We start from the raw sequence: 14,616 nt of genomic DNA, 5'->3' as shown, positions 1-14,616 counted from the left end.
AAATAGGTTTAGCATATTAAATTAAATTTACTGTCATTTGTTAAAATATTTATCACACATTTTTGCTTCTTTTCTGGACATCGTTATGACGGTTGTCATTTAGCAATCATTTTTTGACAAACATCGGGCAATAAGTCTCTAAGTTTTTTGTCTTAAAGTACAAATTTAACTTATTTAAGAGATATGTAGTACATTATATTGATATCTTATTTTAACAATCGTTTTTTAATATAAATTATTGCAATTATAGGGCAAACAAAACTAACGAAAAGAGAGATCAAACCATCTTGAAAGTCAGGCCACACACAGAATGTAACACAACATTAAAAGAAAAATGCCGTGAGACGCTAAGCACCGTCAGTAAATTACTCTTTGTTTGGAAAAAACGAGCACTAGACAATATACATATTCTATTTTGCGAATAATACTATTTTTTTTTTATCTAAGAAGCAATCTAATTGTCTCGAAAACATTATCATATGTTTAGAACTAGCATTATAAATGATGGGACTCTTAATCTCAGAAGTAAAGATGCGGTGAGTGACGCAGATGACAAGAGACATTAACATCACGACAATCCATAGCCGACAATAATACAACTAGACACGCCAGCAAAAACTCTTCTACACCTGCCATTTTAAATCCAACTGAGGTAATTTATATATATTTATAAAATAAACTGCTACAAGATTTTCCGACAATTATATTTGCCTGCTTTATCATATCCATTCGGATTTACAACCCGCTTATTTAATTACAAACAGTGCATATACCGAATATTAAACGAGTTCATACGAAAATAATTATGTTATAAAAAAAACAGTAAAAATTACTAAAACTATTTATATTAATTTAAAAAATATTGTTTTAAACTTAAAATTTACTGCTTGTATGAAAAAAAAAATTAAATTAAACATATTTACACTTAAACATTATTCGTATAGATTTAAAAAAATCAGTACTAGAAATTATTAATATATTTAACTCTGGCATATGAGTATTTTATGAAATTTCGGCACTCACAAAGTCTTTTGTATTAAAAAAATTACTTATTTTATCATGTGGAAATTATGAATTAGCATTATCTTTTTTTTAATTTTCAATAATTAATTTCACACAATCGAACATTTTTCGATTTTTCTACAAATATTTTGTTTTATTTTAAGTCTTCTATTCAAATACTCGAATTATTTTTTTTATATATAGAAATAAAAAACTCAAGCAGTTAAATAATAACTTGAGTAAAAAATTATTAACTGGCTTTGTTTATACTTTTCTATTACCTCTCTTCATCATACCGTTAAAAATCATTTTATTTTATACAGTAATTTTTCGGTTTTGTTTTCCCGGTCGGTTAACCGCGAACGAACTCAATTTCGCAATTTTCCTTTCGTTACTCGTATTACTGGAAAATAAAAGAACAGAAGTAATCTAATTGGATGTTTTTATTGTATACGACAGAAGCCAAAACGGTGGAAAATTCTCGGTATTCGTTCCATTATGCGGGCCGCATAGCAAGAGCTTTTATGAAAAAAGCTCCGGCGCGCAAACCGAAAGTTTACATTATTAAACTTCCTTATTACGTAGGTAGGCGAAAACGCCGATGGAAAAATCACGCGGGAAATACAAATATTTCCAATTGGCAAATCGGGAACCAATAAAATTATTTCTAAGAATATCCTAAAAAGGTCAATGAAAAATTGAATATTTCGATGTCTGTCTTTTTCACTTCTCTTAAAAAATATATAAGTTATTTATTATAAAAAAAATAAATAAATTAGTGATGTTATTATGAACAGTTTGCCGGCACGCCAAACATGCAAAAATAGCAACGTGAAAAGTTTTTAAGATTAGTATCGTATTTTATTGTCATTGATTAGAAAGATATGCTTCTTAAAAATACTGTGCTATTTTACAAAGTAAATATCAAACGCGATATTTTTTTTTTTAAAGATGGAATAAATCCTGATGTACAATATTATTAACTATAAATTTTTGACAATACAGAATATGTTTCTACTCTACTTGAATAGTACGTAGATATAACAATGTCCACTTTAAAATAATCACATGTAAATTTGCGTTACATCTTAAATGGATTGTTAGTTTATTGATAAAAATAAATAAATTCTATACTTGTTTCAAGTTTCATGATATTTTATATGCACCAGTCGAATCACGCAGCTTCGCTTTCTTTGGAAACTTTAGATTACACCTTTGTACAATATAGTAAACACAATTTTCCATCATATGGTTGCGTCTCGCCTAAAATATTAACGCGAGCGTTCAGTGTCCTCTCTGGATTTCAGATGGGTTGGGTAGATGTTGTTTGCATCAAGGCGAAGGGCGTCCTTGGATTTCGAGGCCGGGTTCTGGTGGGTGCAGAAGGTAACAGGGAGACGTGACGTCACACGAGCGTCACAAAGCTCCCGAGACCACCCCTCGCTTCATTCAGACGTAGTACGAAAAAGAGTAGACTGAGAGATATCTTGTTGACCTTTTTTTGTTCAGTTATTATGACTGCTTATACATGTTTTCGTATGTAGTGCCATCACCTTTACTCTAACGCTAAGCGGACTGACAACAACATAGTAATAACCCTGAATTTCTCTGAATGAATTTAGATCTTATCTCGCATTCGCTGTATTTATGCAAAGAACGCAGAATCTATCCCTATCTACCAACCCATGTGCTTAGCGATTATCTATAAACACCCGTGCGTTGTGTGTATTAGCTTTAATTAATTTCTATCGAATTTATTGTATATATATATAATACAATAGTTAATAATGTTTGTATCGGATCTGCATATAATTTAATTAACTATAAATAAATTAACCGCCATCGAATTATTGAACTGATTGAAATACATTTTTTGCATCCTGAAACAACAAATACAAAAACGTAACGCGAGCTTCACAACAATTTGCGAGGTACACATGTTTTTGAGATACGCGGATACGAACGGATTCTGTGAATTTCGGTCATAGTAGATACGCTGATAAATATTCTATTGACCAATTTTTTGCAATTTTTTTGTTGAAAAGAAGCGTCTCATTGTCTCGCATTTCGAAATAAAATAAAAGCGCATAAATGTTTTTTTTAAAAAACGACGACCTGTGTTGCTCAAATGTACAAATTGTATCATTCAAACATTTTATTTATTTTGATAAACGAATATTTTATAAAAAAATATATATTACTCTAAGCCGTGCAAACATAACTCAAAAATACACATTTTGTGGGAGTCCCATAATTTTATGATTTTGTATATGTACATTAATTGGGTAATTACCTCAATCTTTAAATATTTGATATAAATGTTTCAGGGGTGTTTTTTTTTGTAAGGCAAAGTTTTTTTTTTTTTAAATTTTTGTCTAACAATTGAGATTGTTATGTATAGTTTGTAAATGTAAGTAATACGTGAAGTTCTCTGTGGGTACGTCCGTAGGCTCTAAAGTAGAACCAGAGGATGCGAAGAGAGAAGCAGCAGCTTCTGCAATCTTCGACGGTCTAAAGTTTGCTTCTCCTCCTCTTATTAAAGTTCGTACGAAGTATGTCCAAACTGGAGAGCTCTTAAAGTTTTCATGCTTTGAACTCTAAAGTGGATGTTTAAGTGCGAATGTATTTATACCTATGATTTTATTTAAAATATTTATGTTATATAAGCTTAACATTTTTATTCCTTTACTTTAGAAAAGGCTTTTTTTTATTAAAATTCTATACATCAAACATTTCGCAAGTTTAAAAGTACTACATAATTGTAAAATAAATAACACTCTTTTTATGATTTTTATCGTCCTCCCACAAATTGTATGAAAAATAGGATTTTACTCACCTTTTCAACCTTTTCAGTAGTAAGTTAATTTATATTTGTTAATTTGTTAGTATACACCTGAGAGTAAGCTAATTTTATTTAAATATTTCTGTTGCTATTTATTTATTATTATTTTATATAGGATTTACAGATAAAATCAGAGATTTTTAACGTTTTATTGCTTTGGTTTATTTTACTACTTTTTTGCATGGTTTAATAATTTATTTTCACACTTTTCTATTAATTTATTTAACATATTTTTTTTTATATAATATGGCTCTTGTGAATTTTTTTATTATTATATTAATATACAAAGGTTTTCAATATTTTTTATAAAATTTATATAAAATATTTTTGTCATGCTAATTTATTGGTATTATTTTCTATAGAAATTATTTACATTATTTAAAATTAAAAAAATATATTATTTAATCATATTGTTTAATATTTATTATTTTTTCAGATATATATGTAAATATTCAACTATCTGGGGTATCTCAAAATAGTGAAAGATCGATCACCGTACATGTACGGCGATACTCTCAAAAGGTTAAACTAGACTATAAAACTAGGTTATTAATATAAAACCGACTTATTTTTTCGACGAATCAAAAATAATAATACTTTTTTTAAAGTAATACATATTTTTTTTAAGAAAGAGTCCAACGGTGCACGCATTTTTTTTAAAATTAGTTTTTATATCAATTATTTTTAAGTGACATCTGTTTTTAGAATCACATATATGTATTGTATATACGTGTTTATTTTTGCCGTAATATTATTTAAGCCGTTAAATTTTTGGTGAACAATGACTGCTTTATAATTACCAAATCGGTCGAATAAAAGGAGTTGCTTTTCTCGGTCTTACATCGTCACTTCCAGTGCTCGATCATTTGACCAATGTCATGATTTGGGGCGGAACTAGACTCTATATTATTAGCGAATACATATCTCATTGTAATTTGTAATCGGTAATATTAGTAAAGTTGCTATACTAAGTATTTTTTGTTTAAGAATATGTAAAGATATGCACAGACCCTCCCCTTTTTTAAAGTAAGGTCCACAATTGTTGTTCATTAAAACTGTTTAAGTGGACGTCTGATTAGATATAATTTCGTACGATTATGTAGGGTCGCGTTAGAATTACTAATTCATTCTCTTACGATTTTTATATAAAGGAAAATATATATATTAAAAATTAAGTATGTTTTATTCTATTGCGCTTGAATATGAAGGCGAAAAGTTTAAGCTATGTCAGTCTGGATACGTATATATGATCTTAATTTTTAAAAAGTTTATCATAACCTGTGGTTACACAGACTTGAGTGTTTTCGCTACGTGGGCGTCGAGGGGTTGTGAGGTCTTTGACCACCCCATGTCAAAACATTTGTCGCGTAGTGGGCGCGTAGAAGAATCTCCAATTATATTATACTTGGCGTTGCTCCGTAGGAAAATACCTTTGGTCGCGTCACACGCGCATTGTTCCCAGGGTCGATTTCGTCCCAGGCTGTTATCTTTTCATTTGTCCTCAGTTAAACAGAGGGTGTGAGGGCAGAACCCTCGGGGATCATGCGGGCTCTATTTTGACACGTTTTTGAAGTAGAAGTAGGAATTCGTAGCTAATTACGGCTTCAATTAAATGCCGCGGGCGATTGCGTACTTACTATAATACATTACCGCTGACATCGCAAAGTTTGAGTAACTCGAACTCGCTTTCATCCAAATTTGCACTCTTTTTTAACATACATATATAATATGAATGTTTCTATGAAAGTAATATTGCGTAATAAAATTAAACACTGCATCAAAATAAATCGAATTTAAATAATGGAAAATGTCAGATGTCGGCCGGCGGTATTAAATCCACACGCCGGCCGACACTTTTTAATATTAATATGATCAATTACTACTTACATTAAAAAACAAAGAAGCAAACTTATCTTAAAGCAAGTAGCAAACGTATATCTTGCGATCGCAAATAAAACTTTATGATATATAGTACTTAATTTTTTTTGAGCTTTACGTGCTATTGGAATTTTAAGGCACGTAACCCTAACACCCCCAAAACGTTCGTTTGAAGCATTCTTTGAATTCACGGATGGCAAATTGGCGACCTTGACGCCGACGACCTGGAAAACTGAGACAAACGATCAAAAGCTATTGCGTCACGCGAGGGTTCCGTGACATCCACTTATTTTTATTTCATACGACGGTAATATTAGTCTCAGACATCCGACTCGCGTCAAAAAATACAGGTAAATCTGAAACTACCATTTTTTAAAAGAGAATTAAACCTTGAAAACGGTATTAGTGAAGTCTGCGGGGGCGTGATGGAATTGTGTGTGTTTGTCGCTTATCGCATCTGCGTCCGACAGATTTTGATTACGGTTTAATTGAAAAGTGTAAATTGTCAATTGGTTATCATGAAACGCTTTTTCGATCGCTCGTTACGTTTTGCGTATTGAACTTCACCGTGAATGGGCTTTGGAGTTTCGGAACTGAAAAGCTCCTTAAACGACTCTCGTTAAATTTCTACGTGGGTGCGTGTTGTTTGTTTAGGGATCGAATTGAGGTATTTTCTTATTTATAACTATAGATACCAAGCCCTAGTGACAAAAATGGAACTAATTAATGGTATACTGTAAACAAAGAATGTATGTATAACAACAAAATAATTTATTTTTAGCTAACAATAAACCTGTTGATTTTTTGTGCTACTCATATAACAATTTAAATAATTAATTATAATTATTTATTGCGACGTGGTATAAATATACTTTGATTCTATACATTAAAGTAAAATATCACGCGCGTACGGTGAGATACATTCCCTTTCGCTCGCTCTTATATTAAGTGACGAGAGTGAGTGAGAGATAAGCGCGTGCGTTACACGCGTTCCGCACGCTCCTATCTTTCACTCACTCTCAAATTTTTTTTTAACTTTTGCTTTCTCTTTTTTAAATAATTATGAACTATTTCACTTATACCTATAATCTCTAATGTCTATGGTACACCGTGAGATATAATTATCTCTTTGAAATGAGAATAATTTATTTTTACTTTTTGCTTTATATTTTTTAAATAATTATCAAACCATCTTAAAACTATTTTACCAATATTGTTTTGAAAGCTCTCTTAAAATCTAAGATATAAAATTGTTATAATGTATTCAAAGTTAAGCATAAATCTGTCGATTTTTTTGTTATTGATTATAACAAAATTTAATTTATAAATGGTATTTATTTGTAAGAAGCTATATTAATGCGACGTATTAATTGATTCGTTAAACATATGTTCAATTTATAAAATCATTTTAAAAATTTTCATTTCAGAGCTTAATGACCGTGGAACGAGTCGTACGAAAACCGTGTTTCTGGTATACTAAAGCTTGATGATAGTGATGTTCAAGGGTTGCAATATATAAATAGAGGTATTTAAAATAGTTACATATTTTTAATAAGTACATAATTATTGTTATAAAAAACGTTTTATTGATGCTGTAAATTTTATTTTTTAAATTTTTTGCGTCCATTTCATTTTTTATCTTAAAATTTTGCTTTCGCAATACTCAATAGTTACTTAATGGTTGATTAAAATAAATTATTAACTCATTTAAAGCTCAGTTTTAGATTTTAGTTTGAAATTTAAACTTTTAATTTAAAATTCGCTACATATAAATCGTTTATTACATTTTTTTTAATAAAATGCTAGTTTTAGTTATTTTAGTATTTTATGCTAGATTAGGCATTTTATATGTTGTGTTGCAATGCACAAATAAAGGTATTGTAATTAGTTATCAATTTATAATAGTTATATAATTATTGTTTTGAAAAACCTTTTTTTTTTGACATCGTCAATTCTATTTTTAAATATTTTTTGCAATCATTTCACTTTTTATTCTTGAAATTTTGATTTAAAAATACTCAATGATTACGATTATTTGCAGTTTAATGATTTATTATAACATAACACAATTACTAGTATTCCTAACTCATTCAGAGCTGTGTTTTAGATTTTAGTTTAAAAGTTAAATTTTTATTATAAAATTCGCTATAAATAAATCGTTTCATACCTTTTTTACAAAATGTTATTTTAGTAATATTGCAGTTATTTCATTTTGGGTAATATATTTTCTATGATGTGTTGCAATACATAAATAAAGGTATTGCAAATAGTTACCTATTTATAGTAGGTATATAATTATTGTTATAAAAAACGTTTTTTTTGACATAGTCAATTTTATTTTTGAATATTTTTTCCTAATATTTCCCATTTTTTTTTACTTTATAATTATGATTAATTGCAGTTTAATGATTGAATATAACATTATAACACAGTTACTAGCATTCCTAACATATTCAAAGCTGTGTTTTAGACTTTGATTTTAAAGTTAATTTTTCAATTTAAAATTCGCTACAAATAAATCGTTTAATACTTTTTTTTTATAAAATGTTAGCTTTAGTTATGCTATGATCATTTCGCTTGGTTTAAAGTACAATATTTTTTGGCACAAAGATCTTAAAAAATATTTTTGAAAGATGAGACGATAATATTTTTTTTTTAAGAACAATATATACTTTTCCAATTGGACATTTTTTTTATGAAATATCTGATACATTATACATATATTATACACTTAAAATTAATTAATACATAAAAATATTATTGTTTCATACTTATGTATATGTATATATAATATACATACGACAATACTGTATATAATAATATAAATATGTAGTAAATTAATACAATATATTGATTTAGTATAAATTTAGAATATTTTCATTTTTTTAAATATTATTTGGAATTACAAACTAGGTTTTTTTTATAACTTTTAAGTTTTTTTTGCGTTCATTTTTAATGTCCACACAATATGTCGCTAGAAATTTTATAAGCACAATCTGGTGATATTATTTTTTATTCATATTCATTTTCAGGAATATTGTGCTACTATATCATAGTTTGTAGTATTTTGACTTAATATTAAACTGCCGAATATAGATAAGGATGAATAATGATGGTGTAATGAAAATAGCTTCAGAATTATCCATTTTTGGAATATCATAGAAAGGCATAACAGATATGTAAAATAGATAAAAATATTACACCTACGCGAGAATCAGAATAGATTTTTTTTTCACAATTAAAACAATATATTTATATCATATAGAAATACATTACAGATTATATAAAATAGTTAAAAATATAACATTAATACTTTTTACACAAACAAAACATATAAACTCATATATTTATATATTTTATAGTTAAAAAGGTTGTGCCATTAATTTATTCGGTAAAAAAAGTATAAAATATGTAGAATTGACAAAATCATTTTATTTTATTTTTATTCGCTAGATAGGTGCCCGTGAAACGAGGCGTACGAAAACCGTGTTTTTGGTATACTAAAACCAGCTGATGACAATGATTTAAATACCAAAATAATATAATACAAAAGACCGTACTTGATAATGATAATTTTACAATGTATTTACTGTTCTAATGCTTTTTCATCTCTACTTAAAATATACTTAACTATAATCTAAATGCAATTTTTAATAATTTTTGCTGTGAAAAATAATAAATATAATCATACGTTGATTCCAATTATCTCAATAGTAACAACTTTGAAGCATACTGTGCATCTAAGTGTGCCATAATACGAAATGAACATTTATTCACCTCCCCATCCACCCCTTTCTCTATACATAACACTTGATTAGCTCGCAATTGCTCATGCACAGCACGCACTTGACGTCCTTGGCTAATCGATCTCCTTTACTGCACATGCAAATGCTAAAACGTACACATCATTTTATAACATAATACATTTTGATATGGTTATGTTATGAATTTTTCAATATCGCGTGTTAAGGGCCGCCCTTCGCGTACGTCATCGCACGCCGCCGATGACGTCACCGCGACCCCGTGGGCGATTCTTCTACACCCTTCGTATACGTTGGGGCCCTCCAGGGGGACACTGACGGTGACGACCTCCGGACCGTTGTTTTCAGCACTCCTGAGGGCTTTTCGTATCTTCGATTTCAATTTGGATCCGTTGAGATTTGGATTAATACATTTTATCGTAAAATATAATTCCTTTGATATTTTATATATTTTAATATTGAACGTAGTTTTAAAGTGAAATAAAATATTCATGAAGTAAAGACTGTAAATGAACATAGGATGTTCTTAAGTAACAAACAGTGGTTTGTCCTTAATAATACAATTGTTACACAAATTAAGTCAGAAAATAAATAAATATTTTTAACCGACAGCCACTGCGTCATTACGGCTGACCACCCCCAAGGACACTGTCGCCAAACATAAACGATATAGAAAATGCCCGCCCAAGATACAATTTTACACTAGGGTTGTACCAAAGAAGTTAAGCTCTCATTTGGTCTGATTGGTCGAAATAAATTTGTACAAGATTCGTAGAAGATATTGAAGATCAATCATATAAAAACGCTTTTCAGAATACTTACACATGTACTTATGTATTATATTAAACATATATATTTAAGTAGCATCTCATTAGTTAGCAGGTAACACACAATTTGATTTTTCTTTTAAGGTTTTAAGGTAAGCTTAAACAGCTTGTAAAATTATTGTAGAACGATTTTTATTTATTTTTATATATATATATATATATATATATATATATATATATATATATATATATATATATATATATATATATATATATATATATATATATATATATATATATATATATATATATCCCAGCATATTTAGTTTTTTAGAGTCGATTGACATAATATTGTTTTCTAGATTGTATTGTGTTCTAATCCCACATGATTCATTTGACCTTTTGATAACAGTTTTGATATAACTTTCCGAAACAACACACATCACATTTATTATCAGTGGGTGAAATGCAAATGAATGTCAATCATCTTTAAACAACATATAGTTACTGATTTGCCAAGGCATTAATCGTCATAATTTAAAATTAATTTTGCAACCTCCGTTCTTATGATCTTATGTAAAGGCATTCCACATAGGCAAATAGTAATGATTTCAACAATAGCATTCATAAATCTGCAACTAACAAAGTTTTAGTTTAACAAACATGTATTAAATTGGCATTTAAGAATATTTAAAAATTCATAATTATACACGCAGATTTTATAAATATATTAAAATCTCACAGAAAATAAAAAAAAATTATTGTAGCAAACCCAACTTTTTCAGGTATTAGTCAACGACTTATACCACTAATCTACCGTGCTGGTATGTTGGTGATTGATTGTTGATGATACTAAGTATTACATTCTACTGGCACTTCCAGAAAGCCTAGACAAGGGGTCTGTAAACTGCGGCTCACGAGCCGCATACGGCTCTTTTTGAAAAATTCACATTTTTTTATTTTTAATAAATAAACAATTATAACATGTAGTTAATTCATTTAAATAAATCGTATTTGTAAAAAATATTTTTGGCATAAACCTTTGTGGTACTCATATTTATCTGTTTTGGTTTAAAAAAGACGAATGGAAGCGATGTTAAATTAGAGCCAATTGCATTTGTGTTTAGTATCACGTCAGATCAATTTCATTATAAAAACTTTATTTTGTTATTGGTAGCCGTCAGATACGTACTAAAATGCGAGATGGTTATTCTTCAAGGTTGGTGGAGAAGCTGGCGGAGGGATGATGTCGGTGGAAGATCTGATTGGTGTGGCAGTGACAGTATAGCGGAGGTTGAATCCTCTCTGTTGCGTATATTGTCTGTGGGCGTATATTGTCTGTGAGCGGAAGAGTGTCTGCTAGTCTCTTCTAGTGTCTAGTGTATTAAAAACCAATCTTATATATTCAAGGCTGCAAAGTTTGCTGACCAATCACAATCATGTATCATGCACAGTCATAATATGCATACGCTTTTAGAAAGCGGCATTTTCAAGTCGAATTGTGTAACTGAAATGTTGTAGCCATGCAGTGCTTTTTGTCTTCCGGTTATATATTGTTTCCCGTGACCGTTTTGCAACAAATAAATATTCATTTAATGCACCGGAGAATCCTTGCTTGTTATTTATAGGAAATAATTTTTTTCTAGTCGTAACGAGGACCTTTGTGTGATCTCACTCTTGTCTAGTTTATCCTTATTGATGAATGATCATTTTTAAGAATAGGAACGTAACAGTATCTTAACGCTCTCAGAAAAACGGCGCTAGTTTTCAAAAAAATTTCCAATAATATTTTTTTTTAAATTTATCAGATATTAAAAACTTTTTTAAAAAAGCAAAATACAAAAATATTTTTTAACAGCAAATTGGACATGTAGAAAAATTCTAAAAAATACATAAAGTAAAATACATTAATCTAAAACTCTCTTACACATTAAAAATATTATTTATTCATTATACATAATTTAATTTTAAAAGTCGAACTTAATAAAAAACATACAATCTGCCCAATTGATTTACTAACGCATAAGAATAATATTGTTGTATTTTATACAATAGACAAGATAAACTAAAATAAATAGCTTTATGTATACCTACATATGCTATATTTGCATCTAAGAATAAAAACATATTGTAATATTAATTATTTTTTATATTAAATTTTGCTAAGTTGTAGTTAATAGGATGTTAAGGAAATATCACGAACTGGAAAACTTTCCTTAATCTTTTGGTATAAAGTACTGTGCATTCTTAGCCACAAATGAATGTTTGATGACCTTTTACTTTTATTGTACTTAACTGTTACTAATTTTATTTGTGAAGCCTTTCTAAAGAACAGCTTTTTAATATATGTATGAATGTTAAGGAAAATCAATTAAATAACTGTTTATATACTCTCATTATTTCTATGTAATTTTACCACAATTTCTTTCCAGAAAGCTCTCAACAAATCTTTTGAATAAATTAATCCAAAATACATTAAAGTTTAATAAGCGATTAAATCATTTATTAATGAGGTATCCTTTTAAAATGATAAATAAATTAAAACATTTTAGATATATATTTTAAATTAAATTTATACATATATATATAGTTAACTAGTAAATTTATAAATAAATATGACGAGGCGCTCTAAATATTTACTATAGTTATGTTTATTTATCATATTGATGTTTATTTGTTCCGTGTCAAATCACATCATTCGCCAAAGCTCCAATTTTACCTAATAGTATACTTTTATAGTACTGTCATTTTCTAAAAATACACTAAAGTTCCACAATCAATCGATCTCGACGATAAATTTATTATAAGGGCACCTAAAACCGTTTACAGAAAATAATGTCGCATTTCATAGGCAAATAAAGCGACGAAACGTAGCTGAAGTGATAAGATCAAAATGCGATAAGATTTCTTATGAGCAAAATAGTAACGTCATTTAAAAGAGATTTTTTTTAATATGGAAACAATATATTTTGACCTTTTGTATGATTTTTAGTTTGCCAATTATTGACGTAATACGTTGCCAATAAGTTAACGTGGTGTTCGCTCAATTGCATTGCGTTTCCTAAACGTTTTCACGTGACGACACGACGACAAACAGTCGAGCTTATTTGCCTTTTCCATTCGAAGCCATTAGCACGCCTTTTGTATCCGAGACGACCTTCGCCATTATCCAGATAATGTGCAAATATTGGCGAAACGGCGATACTGACCTGCGATTTCTAAAGATTCGCATCTAACGAACCGATTTTTTATTATTCCGTCCCAAACGGACCCCAGGACCCAATTATTTTTATTCTCGAAACCTACTATTGTACTGAAGGACTGTTTGATAGCTTATTTATCAGTATATACATATAAAAACAGTATTATATTGACGTAACAATAAAAAATATGTCGTTTACTTATCATCATTGATTATACGTTTTTCACGAAATAGGGTTAAAAATTCTTGGTAAAAAAAGTAATTAAAATATCTCATTTATTTAAAATTGTTTTTTATACAATTTTTATTAAATAAATATTATTTTTGCGTTATCTTGGTACCTTAATATTTATTTTTATAATATTATTAAAATATAAAAACGTAAGCTTAGAATATAGCATAAATGTCGATCAATGTTTTTGATATCGATTACATATTAGTTTGGTTAAGACAGTTTCAATAACGTAGTATGCCCTAAAGTAAAATTACTACGATTGAAAAACATGATTGATTCAAGAAAATAAACATAACTCTAACTTTTACATATAATCTCAAAACTGATTATTTTTATCTAAATTGAGGTTTTATATATTGCTATTTTTAAATTTATTTGTTCATTAAAGGATTACTTTACTGTTAATCCTGTTTGAAGGAAATGAATTGCATATTTATATACCGATGGGTTTGTCATCTTTGTTACCAATCAAAACCTTTAATTTGGTTGATATGGAATACGGATTTAGCAGGCTGAAGTCCATTTTTTTTCAGGACCAGATTTTATCCCAGACTACATTCTGAAAAGATGCAAATCTGGTATTTTGTACCCTCTGCAATTTATATTTAATTTAATTTTGAGATCCACCTGTTTTTCAAAGATTGAATATCTATGATTTAGAAGTTTTTTATGAAAAATTATTAAAATATATTTATTTTCATGTTATTATACTTGTTAATCGATATAAATTATTTTATAAATATATATAATTTAATACATATTAAAACAATTAATTATTATACAAAAAAATCATATTGTTGTATTTTATAAAAACAAGCATCATATTTTTTTTACGTTTTTTAACCATTTTCTGCATAAAGTGTTATTATGTTAAAAGTAAACTCATGGTTTGTACATTTATAAGCCAAAATTTAACCTTTTTATTGTAT

At 28.5% G+C, this 14,616-nt stretch overlaps 1 protein-coding gene across 40 annotated transcripts in view; it reads left to right on the top strand.

Annotated features, from left to right (window-relative positions):
* Mef2 (myocyte enhancer factor 2) overlaps positions 1-14,616 on the top strand; it is a 268,497-nt gene that overhangs the window by 26,031 nt on the left and 227,850 nt on the right. For 6 of the 40 annotated variants that reach the window (XM_088190475.1, XM_088190464.1, XM_088190448.1 and 3 more), the window contains exon 1: positions 7,155-7,247. The exons of 32 other annotated variants lie outside the window; for them this stretch is intronic. The gene's annotated coding sequence lies outside the window, so the exon portion shown is untranslated. Of the gene's footprint in view, positions 1-250; positions 653-7,154; positions 7,248-14,616 lie in introns of those variants that run through there. 2 more of the 40 variants (XM_088190465.1, XM_088190445.1) reach the window with 1 other exon arrangement.

This window comes from Plectrocnemia conspersa, unplaced genomic scaffold, assembly GCF_051122295.1.
Source record: "Plectrocnemia conspersa isolate PC_06_02 unplaced genomic scaffold, ASM5112229v1 ptg000008l, whole genome shotgun sequence".
In the NCBI taxonomy this organism is placed as follows: Eukaryota; Metazoa; Arthropoda; class Insecta; order Trichoptera; family Polycentropodidae; genus Plectrocnemia; species Plectrocnemia conspersa.
The sequence above is the reverse complement of the archived record's forward strand: the minus strand, read 5'-3'. Positions and strand labels throughout refer to the sequence as shown.